Here is a 12,771-nt window from a genome sequence, read left to right as displayed (position 1 = left end):
TCTCCTCGTTCTTACTCGGTGTCAAGAGTGTTAGCTTTCCTCCCAGACTGGGGTGGACCAGCGTCTTGCGCTGGCCACGATTAAAGGTCAGGTCTCTGCCCTGGCTGTTCTCTTCCAGCGCCCTGTGGCGTCTCATTCTTTAATTCGCATCTTTATTCAAGGTGGTCGGCACTTGGCCCCTCCTAGGAAGGAGCCTTTGCTTCCATGGGACTTGAACTTGGTTCTGTCCGTGTTACAGAGTTCCCCGTTTGAAAACATCTGGGAAATCTCGTTGCCTATGCTATCAAAGAAGGTGGCTTTCTTAGTGGCAATCACCTCTGCTCGCAGGGTGTCGGAGTTGGTGGCCTTGTCTTGCCGCTCACCTTACCTGGTGGTTCATAGGGATAAGGTGGTCTTGCGACCTAATCAGTCCTTCTTGCCGAAGGTGGTTTCAGAATTTCACCTAAATGAGGACATTGTTTTGCCTTCGCTTTGTGCAAATCCCAAGCATCCTAAGGAGGTTGCTTTACATGCCTTGGATGTTGTCCGGGCGATCAGGGTCTACCTTTCGTCGACGGAATCCTTTCGGAAATCGGATTCTTTATTTGTCCTTCCTGAGGGACCTCGGAAGGGTATGGCTGCGTCTGCAGCAACCATTGCCAAATGGATCAGACAGACCATTGTACAGGCCTATTCGTTGCGGGAACGGGTTCCTCCCTTCCCTGTCAAGGTGCTCTCTACAAGGTCGATGAGTACGTCCTGGGCCTATCGGCATCAGGCCTTGGTGGCCCAGGTGTGCAAGGCTGCGACTTAGTCGTCAGCGCACACTTTCACCAAATTCTACAAAATTGATGTTCTGGCATCAGCTGATGCCCCTTTTGGCCGCAAAGTGCTCTGTGCGGCTGTTCCTTAGGAAACCTTGGTTTTATCCGGGTTCCTGGCTGTTGGGGTTTTTTCCCCTTTTGGTTATTTGTTTTCCTGGGTTGTTGCTCATGTTGAGCTTTTGTTTTTTTTACCCAGAAGGTTACCTTCTTGTACATGTAAGGTTCCTTTCTCTGATGTGGGTACTTTGTTGCCTTTCTGGCGGTTGCGTTGCCCACCCCTCATGTCTACACTGCTTTGGGACATCCCATAAGAGAAGACTGTGTGAATGGGCGGCGACTGTCTGAGGACGTAAGAGAAAACGGAATTTTTGTAAAATCTTACCGTAAAATTCCTTTCTCTGAGTCCTTCGACAGTCGCTGCCCCCGCCCCTCTTTTTTGGGGTCTTTTTTATACACTTTCACTGCTTGCGACCAAACTGAATTGGGTTGGCTATTGCAGGGGGGTATTGGACTAGTAGGACAGCCCCCATGGGTGTGACTATGTAGATTGATTGATTGTTCTTTTACAAGTCTTATGCCTAGAAACTCCTGTGGAGATGAAGTCAATACCCATAAGTGAAGACTGTGTGAATGGGCGGCGACTGTCGGAGGACTCAGAGAGAGGAATTTTATGGTAAGATTTTACAAAAATTCAGTTTTTTATGTGTAAAGAAAAATTGTCAGAAAAAGGCCTGGTCCTTCCAGCCCACCACCAAAACATTTAACGTCCGCAGCTACAAATACTATAGCTGCTGACTTTTTTTTTTATTGTTAGGACGCTTACCTGTCAGGTATCCTGTGATGTCTGCACCCCAGCCGATTTTTCAGTTGGCCCTCGGGTGCTGCCGCCGCCATTCTTTGTAATGGAAACCAGAAGTGAAGCCTTGCAGCTTCACGGCCAGTTCCCTACTGCACGAGCGCAAAGCAAGCTGCGCTTATGAATGGCCCGTCGACGGGGGGGGGGGGGAGGAGGAGGGGAGCGACACTTCCGGGGGACCTCGTGGCATGAGGTCATGGGAACCTAAATGGCATGTCCGGGCAGGACAGTGGCTCGGTCCAGATGTGGTCCGCGATCCGCCATTTAGTGATGCCTGCTGTAAACTAAACGGATAGCTGTAATGTTTTTGGATTACTTTACAGTACATGTTACATTACATTTTCTTTTGGTGGAAGTTTACTAGTTTTAAGGTCAGCCATCCCTACATGCTTCATACAATCCCATCTCTGCTAGAGGAGACAGAGGGTTTGACTCTCCTGTGACCACTCACCCTGCAGTTTGTGTTTTCTAATCGCTTGTTGATTTTAGCACAGTAGCTTTTAAAAGCACCTCCTTCTCTGGCATGGAGTTTGCCACCTGCTGGCTGCAAATGTTAAATATGAATTATTTATTTATCCTATTAAACAAACATTAATGAAGAACTCTTTTTCTGGCCATATTGGCACCCACCAGCCTTGTATCCTTTGTTCTAAAGATCAAAGGAGCTGGGTGAACAATTTTCAGCCAGTCAGATGCAGCCACTGTTCGGGTATTCTGATAGTTTTGCATGCAATGTCCAGCACTGCAGAATGCAGATTCCTCAATACACATTGTGTAGCATGAATGGGGAAGTATCCCCAAGTATCCAAGCTCTCAAGTAGTATCCAACACTTTTAGCTCTGCCCCTACCTGGCATCCCCATACAAAGTGCTACGTCCCTCTGACCAGTAGTGGGGTATGCACCGGGGGATGGGATGTTATTGAAGAGCTCTTATGCTGGCCATACACAGAGCAAAGTTTGGGTTTTCTGACAGTTACAGGTTAGATGGGTAGCTATGCAGATTCCTCAATCCACGTTGTTTAGAATGTTTTAGATTAACCTTGATCAGCCCCTTACAGTGTATGGCCCACTTTACTATGGCATTGACAATTGAGATTTACATATTCAGTACCCCAGGTTTAAGACCTCCAAGGGTTCTTAGAAAAAGGAACATAGAGAAGCCTCTCAGTGACTATTACTTTTGCTTCACTTTTCTGCATTGGTGCTTATTGATTGGCCAGTAGTGATTCATTGCTGTATGGGGGTGTGGAAACCCCTAAACCATGTGTAAGCTCTGACAGCAACTCAGCGTTTTTTTTTTTTTTTTCAAGTTTGTCTGTCATACTGTTCTTGGGTGTACTGCATTGTTGAAAATGTTCCAGGTACCTTTTTTATGTATTTAAATGGTAATAAACCTGTACATATATCCAATGAAGAGACTGGCATCAGATGATACACAGAGATTAAACCAACCTGTTTATCTGCAGTGTTCTCTACTGCTGTCCAAAATGTATAAAGCTTGTCTGAGCTGTCAGAAAAAGGGGACGGAGAGCTGCAGTCAGTCACACACCCATGCGATCTGATTCTGGTGCAGACCCAAAAAAGAGTTCCTGTGCGAGTTGTGTCCGAATGCGATGCAAATTCAGCCATACAATCCACTTTAACACCTGAAAGGGAGTCCGTTCCAAACATGCATTACAGGATGTACGAAATTAACCACTTGCCGACCGCCGCAAGTACATATACTGCGGCGGTCAGCCCCTCACAGGCAAAGTGACGTACCGGTACGTCACTATCCTGTGAGGATCGGTGGAGCGAGTGCGCGCCCCCACGGACTCCCCCGCGCGTGTGACCGGCGGACCTGATGTCCGCCGGTCACTTGCGATCGTCGGGTGGAGAGGGAGAAAGGCAGGCGGCTGATGTAAACAAGCCGCCTGTCATTCTCCCCTGTGTATGGATGGGGATCATACGGTTCTACTATGTAGGACCGTTGATCACTGTTCCTACAGCTCAAGCCACAGCCAATCACAGTTAGAATCACGCCCCTAGGGACACACACAGCCCCTCCCTCTCAAAAAAAGGTAACCCCCTTCACTACCAGTGTCATTTTACAGTAACAGTGCATATGCATAGCACTGATTACTGTAGAAATGTCACTGGTAACCCCAAAAGTGTCAAATGTCAGTCAAGGGTCCGATCTGTCCGCCGCAATGTCGCAGTACCACAAAAAAAATTGCAGATCGCTGCCATTACGTGTTAAAAAAAAACAACAAAAATGACAATCTTTCCCTTTGTTAGTAAACGCGATAACTTTTGCGCAAACCAATCAAAATACGCTTTTTGCAATTTTTTTTTTTTTTTTTTCCAAACCTATGTAGCAGAAAACAAATTGGCCAAAAATGTTAAATTTAGATTTTTATATATTTTTTTTTTTGGGAATTTTATAAAAAAAAATGTGAAAAATATTGTTATTTTTGCAAAATTGACGCTCTTTTTTTGTTTATATCGCATGATCAAAAAATCGCACAGGTGATCAAATACCACCAAAAAAAAGCTCTGTTTGTTCGAAAAAAAGGACGTCAAATTCGTTTAGGTACAGCATCGCACGACCGTGCAATTGTCCGTTAAAATCACGCAGTGCCGAATCGCAAAATACCCCCTGGTCAGGAAGGGGGTAAAATCTTCCGGGGCTTAAAGCGGAGTTCCACCCGAAATTTATACTTACCTCCATCTTCTCGCTCCCGGTCACCTGAAAAACAAATGGATAATCGCAATTTTTTTTTTTTTTCACTTACCTTTTAGAGAAAATATACTCACCTTACTTCCTTCTTCCTCCCCTCGGCGGCCACGGCGATTCGTCACTTCCTGGCTTTTGCAATGATTCCTGGGAGCTGAAGGTCATCGCTCCCAGGAATCATTGCGCCTGCACCGGCCCCGACGTCAGTTCCGGGGCGCGCGCGTCATTCCCTTCTAAACAGCTTCTGGGCATGCCCAGAAGCTGTGGAGGGATGACGCGCGCGACCCGGAAGTGACGTAGGGGCCGGTGCAGTGCATCGTGGGACCGAAGAAGGAGGAAGAGGACGCGGAAGAGGATCGCGCTGGCTTCAAGCTGCCCACACCCGAGATGGCAGCGCTGGAGAAGACAATTTCAAGGTAAGTATTTCTCCTGAAAGGTAAGTGCAACCCGGGACAGATCAGAGGCTAGCCATTGTGGAATGTGCTAGCCCTGACTGTCCCGGGGGTATTTTTATAAAAAAATGTATAACTAGGGTGGAACTCCGCTTTAAGTGGTTAAAGGAACTCTCAAAAATTATTATCATTAATATATAGGATTTGTATAGCGCTGACAGTTAATGCAACTCTTTACAACTTGAGGGTAGACAGTACAAATACAATACACTTTACTACAGTAGGAATCAGAGGGCCCTGCTCGTTAGAGCTTACAATCTAAGAGGGAAGGATCACTTTAAATGCACTTCATAAAATATAATGAGCACTTTTTGGACAGCTTTTCATTTTTTTAGAAAATCAGTTTTGGCTTTTTATCCTTGTTTTGTTATATGGGAGGTGTGTGGCAGGTAGATGGATGGCATTGATCCTCCAAGTGTGAGCAGGGTTAATCAGCAGAGGACTGAGCAGTAGGTGTGGCGGCTGTACAGTAGCTGTGGGGGCAGGAGAGGGTTGCACAGGCAGCTGCTGCTCAGTCTCTCCACAACTGGAAGGAGGAGGCAGGATGTATGGAGCAGCATAGCTGCCTGCGCTCAGCTCAGTGCGGAGACTTGTCTGACATTCCCAGGTTCTATATAAACCATGACCAAACCCGGATGGATTGCTGGGCTCCTGACACTGCCAGACACCATGAGTAAAGGAAATTCCTATTAATAAGGTAGGTGATCATTGATTAGGTGATTGCAAAACACAAGGGAATGTGTCCTGCAGGATTTTGTACTTTGCAAAGTTTGTCCCACTGAGTGATGCAGCTGTGCTTTGCTTCTTAGTCTTTCTCTGTCTTTATAGCTATTAGATCCCTTTTTAGTTGTCGCAGATCAGCAATGACAGATTGTCATTATTATAAAAAATGATTTCCAGCAGCGTTTAATGCCTGTTGACAGTCCCAAGTTTCCCAGCAGTAGTCCAGGTCTGGAAGATTGACTCCTATAAGGATTATCCCTGGAAGTTTCTTGGACTTGCAGTAGCTCCCTGTTTATTTCCCATACGGACTTTCTATTACAGGATTGTCAGTTTTATATTGTTTACAGGAAACCTGTATTTGGCACATTAACCTTTTCCTATGACCATGACCGTATTGTGATCTTTGGTGTACCGCAAACTCTTTTCTGGGGCTTCGTGCCTGAAATTGGCCCATGGGTGACACTTACCCTATCTGTGCCCGCCTCCCTTATATCCCTAGGATATACCCAGTACCTAGCTATAGGGGGAACATGCGACACTCCTCTCACCTATTGCAATTCCGCGCTCAATTTCTAAGCAACCAATCATCAAGCTACAGTTCTGTAACATGGGATGTGGGTTGAAATTTGCATTTTAGGTGGTCAATTTGGCAGGGGAGTGCAGGAAAGTTACCGTCTGCCTATTTCTCGATGGTGGCACTGGCCAACCTGTTGCTTTGCCAGTGGACAAAATACGGTTTTCCTATTAAAGAACGTGAAGTATTTTAAACTTTTTTTTTTTTTTTTTAAAGCAATGATGAATAATGCCATGACATCATTAACGGCTAGATTAGTCATATGCAATAAATATTGCAGAATTATTTTGATTTCAAGAGCTAGATCTGTTTGCCATTAAAGAGAGAATATCTACTCTTTTCACATACTATATAACAGTGATCTTGAAACTGCGGCCCAGGGGCCGGATGTGGCCCTTTGCCGGCTTTTATCTGGCCCTTAGGACACTATTTCATTCATTGACTCCAACAATGGGACACAGTTCCTCCCAATGACACCAACGATTGAGCAATATTCCTCCCAATGACACCAGCAACAGGGCACAATTCCTCCCAATGACACCAGCAACAGGGCACAATTCCTCCCAACGACACCAACAACAGGGCACAATTCCTCTCAATGACACCAACAACAGGGCACAATTCCTCCCAATGATACCAATGATGGGGCACAATTCCTCCCAATGATGGGGCCCAATGACAGCAATGATGGGACGCAATTCCTACCAATGACACCAATGATGGGGCACAATTCCTCCCAATGATGGGGCCCAATGACAGCAATGATGGGACACAATTCCTCCCAATGACACCAGCAACAGGGCACAATTCCTCCCAACGACACCAACAGGGCACAATTCCTCCCAATGATACCAATGATGGGGCACAATTCCTCCCAATGATGGGGCCCAATGACAGCAATGATGGGACACAATTCCTACCAATGACACCAATGATGGGGCATTGTTTACTCCAACTGATGCTGGGACATTTTCTACTCCCCCATGGCCACAGTCTGGCCCCCCTAAACTCTGAAGGACCGTAATCCGGCCCTTTGTTTAGAAAGTTTGGAGACCCCTGCTATACAAGATCATGGGCGTAACCGTTTCCCAATACAACATGGTCAATGAGCATTAAAGGGTTACTACACCCAAAAGTGAAATGTTCGCTATGGCTGGGATAAGGGGGCTCAAATCACCTCCTGACTTTCTAAAACTATTAGTTGCACTAGCACCATGGTCCCCAAGCCAAGGTTTTTGGCTCTCTACTTGGTCACTATTTGCATTTTTAAGGCATCTTGGTCATTTTTCGGTGTTCCAGATTCACTTGTGGCATTCTTTACCTTTTTTAAAAGGCTAGCAGCAGGTGTACAGACCTGGGAGCTTGGTGCAGAGATCTCATCAGTACAGTCCCAGGGAAAGATGATGGAACAGGTGTTTGAATGGTATTCACACTAGGTGGAAGAACTGTTCCTGAGCTTGGTTCACCTCAAAGGTTCGGTTTGTTTGTGTAGTGTGATCACTCTGTAACATGGAGTGTCTGGAACAGATGGTCTGGGGTATGGTTCAGTTGGACTCCGGCACGGTAAGGATCAATGTGGGCTGGCTGGCAGAGGTGATGATGTAAGCATGCTTGGGCCCCGAATAATGTGAGCACAGACCTATGAGGGAGGGGGAAGCAATCGTACTTGGGCATAGTACAAAGCAACCGTGCCTAATGTGAGTACACCCCAACTCCCTAATATCTATTAAAAAATTGTAATTATTGGTTTTGGTTAATAAGGTTCTATTAATCACCATTTTGTTTGTGCTGAAGGGAAGTGATACATGGGTAGCTGTCAGTACTGAAAATCAGTGACTGATATCCAAAACCCAGAACGGATTGTGAGATTCAGAGACTTTCCTTTCTAGCAATTAGTCCAACCGAGCCTTTTACTTCTATTTCCAAATTGCTGGTGGCTTGAATTACTCTCTGGTTCTTAGGGATGTCTGTATCGAGATTCCTGTACCTGTGTGTTTCCAGCTTCACCCACCTACCATCATGACTCTCCTCTCTCTCATTGTAGAATTTTTTTGTTTTTCATTTTGGAGAATTAGTGAAACTACATGGTTAGTGAGTCTGGGGCGAAGAGGGGAAATTATTGTATATATTATTACATACACTGTTATATTTATAGCTTGTCACTGTAGATTCCAGAAAAATATCTCTGAATTAGGAATATCATCTTAGTTTTTGCTGAAAGGCTCTTTGTCAGCACAAGCTTGGAAGTCGTCACAGCACAGTAGAAAAATAGGACTAAATCCAGTCAACCAACTGCCAGTCAGCCTACCGAAATTAGGACTAGTGCCAGTCAACCTACTGAAATTAGGACTAGTGCCAGTCAACCTACTGAAATTAGGACTAGAGCCAGTCAGCCTTCTGAAATTAGGACTAGAGCTAGTTAATCTACTGAAATTAGGGCTAGAGCCAGTCAATTTACTGAAATTAGGGCTAGAGCCAGTCAACCTACTGAAATTAGGACTAGAGCCAGTCAACCTGCGGAAATTAGGACTAGAGCCAGTCGACCTACGGAAATTAGGACTAGAGCCAGTCGACCTATGGAAATTAGGACTAGAGCGAGTCGACCTATGGAAATTAGGACTAGAGCCAGTCGACCTATGGAAATTAGGACTAGAGCCAGTCGACCTACGGAAATTAGGACTAGAGCCAGTCGACCTACGGAAATTAGGACTAGAGCCAGTCGACCTACGGAAATTAGGACTAGAGCCAGTCGACCTACGGAAATTAGGACTAGAGCCAGTCGACCTACGGAAATTAGGACTAGAGCCTGTCGACCTACGGAAATTGGGACTAGAGCCAGTCGACCTACGGAAATTGGGACTAGAGCCAGTCGACCTACGGAAATTGGGACTAGAGCCAGTCGACCTACGGAGATTAGGACTAGAGCCAGTCGACCTACGGAAATTAGGACTAGAGCCAGTCGACCTACGGAAATTAGGACTAGAGCCAGTCGACCTACGGAAATTAGGACTAGAGCCAGTCGACCTTCAGAAATTACTGGTATGATTTTGGGTTTTGGGAAGAATCTGGAGCTCCCAGGTAAACGGAGGAGAATGTAAAAATCCCATTCAGACATGACTTGGAAATGGAAGCCATGATTCCAATGCTGCAAGGCAAGCATGCCAACCGCTCAGCCACCATGCTGTCCTGTGCCTGTAGGAGAGTCCTATCCAAGAAGCAGTAATGCTCATTAGTTCAAACTTTGGATTAAACAAATTCAGTGAGTGGATATTTATGTAAGCACCAAGTGGTTACTTGGTAAACATTTCTGCTCCCTTTTGTTGGTGCTGGCATCAGTCTAAACACATTTTATTGTGTAACATAAATACACACTTGGAGGTTGATGGAAACATCTGCTATCAAAATCCTAGCAGCGTAGTTTCAGTTTATGTAGGCTTTGATATTGTCGGAAGCCTCAAGAGTGCAAAATGTGATGTATTGGGAATTCATATTTTGGGGTTCTGCAATAAACATTTAAAAAGGATCCCTGGCCGGTTTTTATTACGGTGTCCCCTGTGGGGAGATGTCCTTGTGGTCAGGACCTAAAGTTGGTTGTTGCTCTTCATTCACCTCTATGGGTTTAGCTACAAATAGCTAGTCGAGTGAAAGAGATTTCTTTATACTTACTGGGACAGGACATGAAATGAATTCTCCCCAATGGGACACAAATTGGAATAAAAAAAAAAAAGTTATAGGATTGTAGCCTCTTCCTACTCTATCAAAAAATATAAAAACGTTTTGGGGCTAGATATAGTTTAAACTCTGCAGTCCCAAACTGAGATCCAGCCAAGAGTTTGTCTGTTTTTTTTTTTTTTTCTGAGGATTCCCGATAAGAATGGCAAATCATGAAGCCTTCCATTGACTCCAGGTTGGTTGTGAACTGGTCTTCCAAAGCTGGTCATACACTAGAAGATCTTCGAACATACGATCATATGTAAATCCGTACAAAAATTCTTAGTACATTCGACAACTTGAGAAATGTTCTTCAAATGTACCTCCAAAGTTTTTTGTTTGCTTTTGACATTCCATTTTGGAACAAATAGACTTTCCAAAATGAAAAGAGCAAGCAGAAAAATCGGCCATATCGATTAGTAAAAACCACACACATTACACATTGTTAGGCACACAGTTAACTCCTTGTTTGCCCCAGATGTTAACCCCTTCCCAGCCAGTGTCATTAATACAGTACAGTGTATAGTATTAGCACTGATCACTGCATTCGTTTCACGGGTGGTGTCAGTGTCATTTGGTCAATTCCCACCCAGTCTGTTAGTGCGGCGGACAATCTGACACTATCAGTCCCACTATAAGGCCTCATGCACACTGGATATTTAATCAGGCCATATTCATGACTGTTTATTCTGGCCAATGAAATGAATTAACGCCTGAGAGTTTGATGCCTGTAAAAGCTTTAGACACTTTTACAAGTGACAGGCATTTTTTTTCTGTAAAAGTGCTGCTGGCTTCTAGGAGAGTTAAATAAATGTTCTGTGTGCATGAGGCCTAAATCTCTGATCACCGCCATTACTACTTAAAAAAAATAAATAAATAAATCCAGTATATGATATATATATATAATATAATATTCATCATTTGTAGATTCTGTAACGCAAACCAATCAATATATATGATTTTATTTAACTACGACCTGTAGCAGAATACATTTTGGACTAAATTTGTAAAGAAATTTTATTTTTTTTGTTTGTTTTTAAAGCAGGGTAAAAAAAAAAAATTAGTTTATTCTTAAAGTGGTTGTAAACCCACTCTGATAACTTTTGCCTACCTTTTAATAAGCCTTACCTATAGGTACTGTAAATATCTCCTAAACTTGCACAGTTTAGGAAATATTTACATTTCATGCAGCTGATGACGTCATACGCACATGTGCTCTGAAGAAACGGCCGCCCGTGCCAAATTCTTCAGAGCCCTGTGCCGTGACCGGCGGCTCCTGTGCGCATGTGACGTCACACTGGCTCCCAGACAGTAGCATAGCTGGAGTCCACAGACTAGGAAGGAAGACTGAAGATGGATGCGGCCGCTAGCGTGGACGACGTGGGCTTCGTTTGGAGGTGTCACATAATGTGCTAGTATGCGATTCATACTAGCACATTATGCATTTCCTTTGTAGGGAAGAAAAAAAAAAAAAAAAAGGAAGAGTTTACTTTCACTTTTATATAATAATGATAAAATAAAAACAGTGGTGATCAAATACCACCAAAATAAAGCTCTATTTGTGTGAAAAATTATATAAACGTCATTTGCGTACAGTGTTACATGACCAGCGCAGTCCTGAATAGCAAGAGGTTTTGGTCATAAAGGGGGTAAAACCTTCCACAGCTCAAGTGGTTAAAACAAAACATTTTAAATTAAATTCTACTAGTGTATGGCCAGATTTAGTGGTGGCAGAATTTTTGTACTTTTTGTTTTTATGCTCCCTCCATATTCTTGTGTCTCCCCTGGATGCTACAGATCCTCCAGAGAGACACATTTGTTGGAATTGTCTAGAATCGGTGCATCTTTGTGCTACAGAATTACTCTCGTAATAATAAAAGGATGCATTAAGGCCTCTTTCACACAAACGATCAGATCCGCCTGTCAGTTTTTTAGGCGGATCTGATCGGATCCTCTATACATCCCTATTGGGCAGTGGATGTCAGTGGAGACATCTCCTCTGACACCCGCTGCCATCCGCATTCGATCCTGTCCGTAAAATCCGGATGGAAACCCTATTTTCCATCCGTCCAGGGGATGGGATGAGAGCGGACAAGCGGCCCGTTCTCATCCGATTCCCCCATAGAGAGCAGCGGGGCTCTGACACTTCCCTCTCTGCACACAGCAGAGTTGGAGCTGTCATCCGCCTGATCAGCAGGGATCGGCAGATCGATCCCCGCTGTGCATAGAACAGTCCGGACCGTGTGAAAGGAGCCTTGCATTGAAAGGTTGAGAGTCGGTTTCCTGAAGCAGTCACCTTCTTGCTATCAGAGATGATCTGTAGACACAAATATTTAAGAAATGTCAGACTGCTCAGCATTTGGTTATTGGCAGATATCTGTCCCTAAAGACTTCCTGATGCTTTGGATAAGGTTATGTCATGAGTTAACTCTTCAGTGCCAAACCACTTCCATTCCACAGCAGGACCTCGATCGTCCCTACACCCACTGCAATAATATTTAAAGGATAGCTAAACCCAGGGGCGAAACGCGAATAACTTTTAGCCATATCATATTATTATTTGGTATTAGCAGGCCATAGTGCAAATTTCCTTTGGGTTGCAGGAAAGAAATTTGCATGATTCCTCCATCGCCACAGACAGCACTGACAGGGGAATCCCTCCTGCTGAAACATTGTCTGCTGCTGGTGGGGGACGCGGTCCCTGCTGAGAGAGGACAGGGATTATTGCTAGAGGCTATAGCAGCCGCTAGTATTAATCGCAAGTGAATCTGGCAGGCTTGTTGTATCAATTAATCAATTGATTAATTGTTGATCAATTAACTTGGTACATTTAAGCCCCATACACACAGAGTTGTGTAAAGTACTCGAAACCCATACTTGAGTAAAAGTACAAATGCTCGATCAAAAAGTGACTTGAGTAGAAGTACTAAAGTAT

General features: G+C 44.4%; 1 protein-coding gene across 2 annotated transcripts in view; it reads left to right on the top strand.

The window, feature by feature from the left end:
- The window catches only part of PDZD2 (PDZ domain containing 2), a 454,029-nt gene that overhangs the window by 166,126 nt on the left and 275,132 nt on the right, over positions 1–12,771 (top strand). Inside the window, exon 1 of one of the 2 annotated variants that reach the window (XM_082251799.1) lies at positions 5,344–5,525. The exons of the other annotated variant lie outside the window; for it this stretch is intronic. The gene's annotated coding sequence lies outside the window, so the exon portion shown is untranslated. Of the gene's footprint in view, positions 1–5,343; positions 5,526–12,771 lie in introns of those variants that run through there. 2 annotated transcript variants of the gene reach the window in all.

This window comes from Pelophylax lessonae, assembly GCF_965119305.1.
Source record: "Pelophylax lessonae genome assembly, chromosome: 1".
In the NCBI taxonomy this organism is placed as follows: domain Eukaryota; kingdom Metazoa; phylum Chordata; class Amphibia; order Anura; family Ranidae; genus Pelophylax; species Pelophylax lessonae.
The sequence above is the reverse complement of the archived record's forward strand: the minus strand, read 5'-3'. Positions and strand labels throughout refer to the sequence as shown.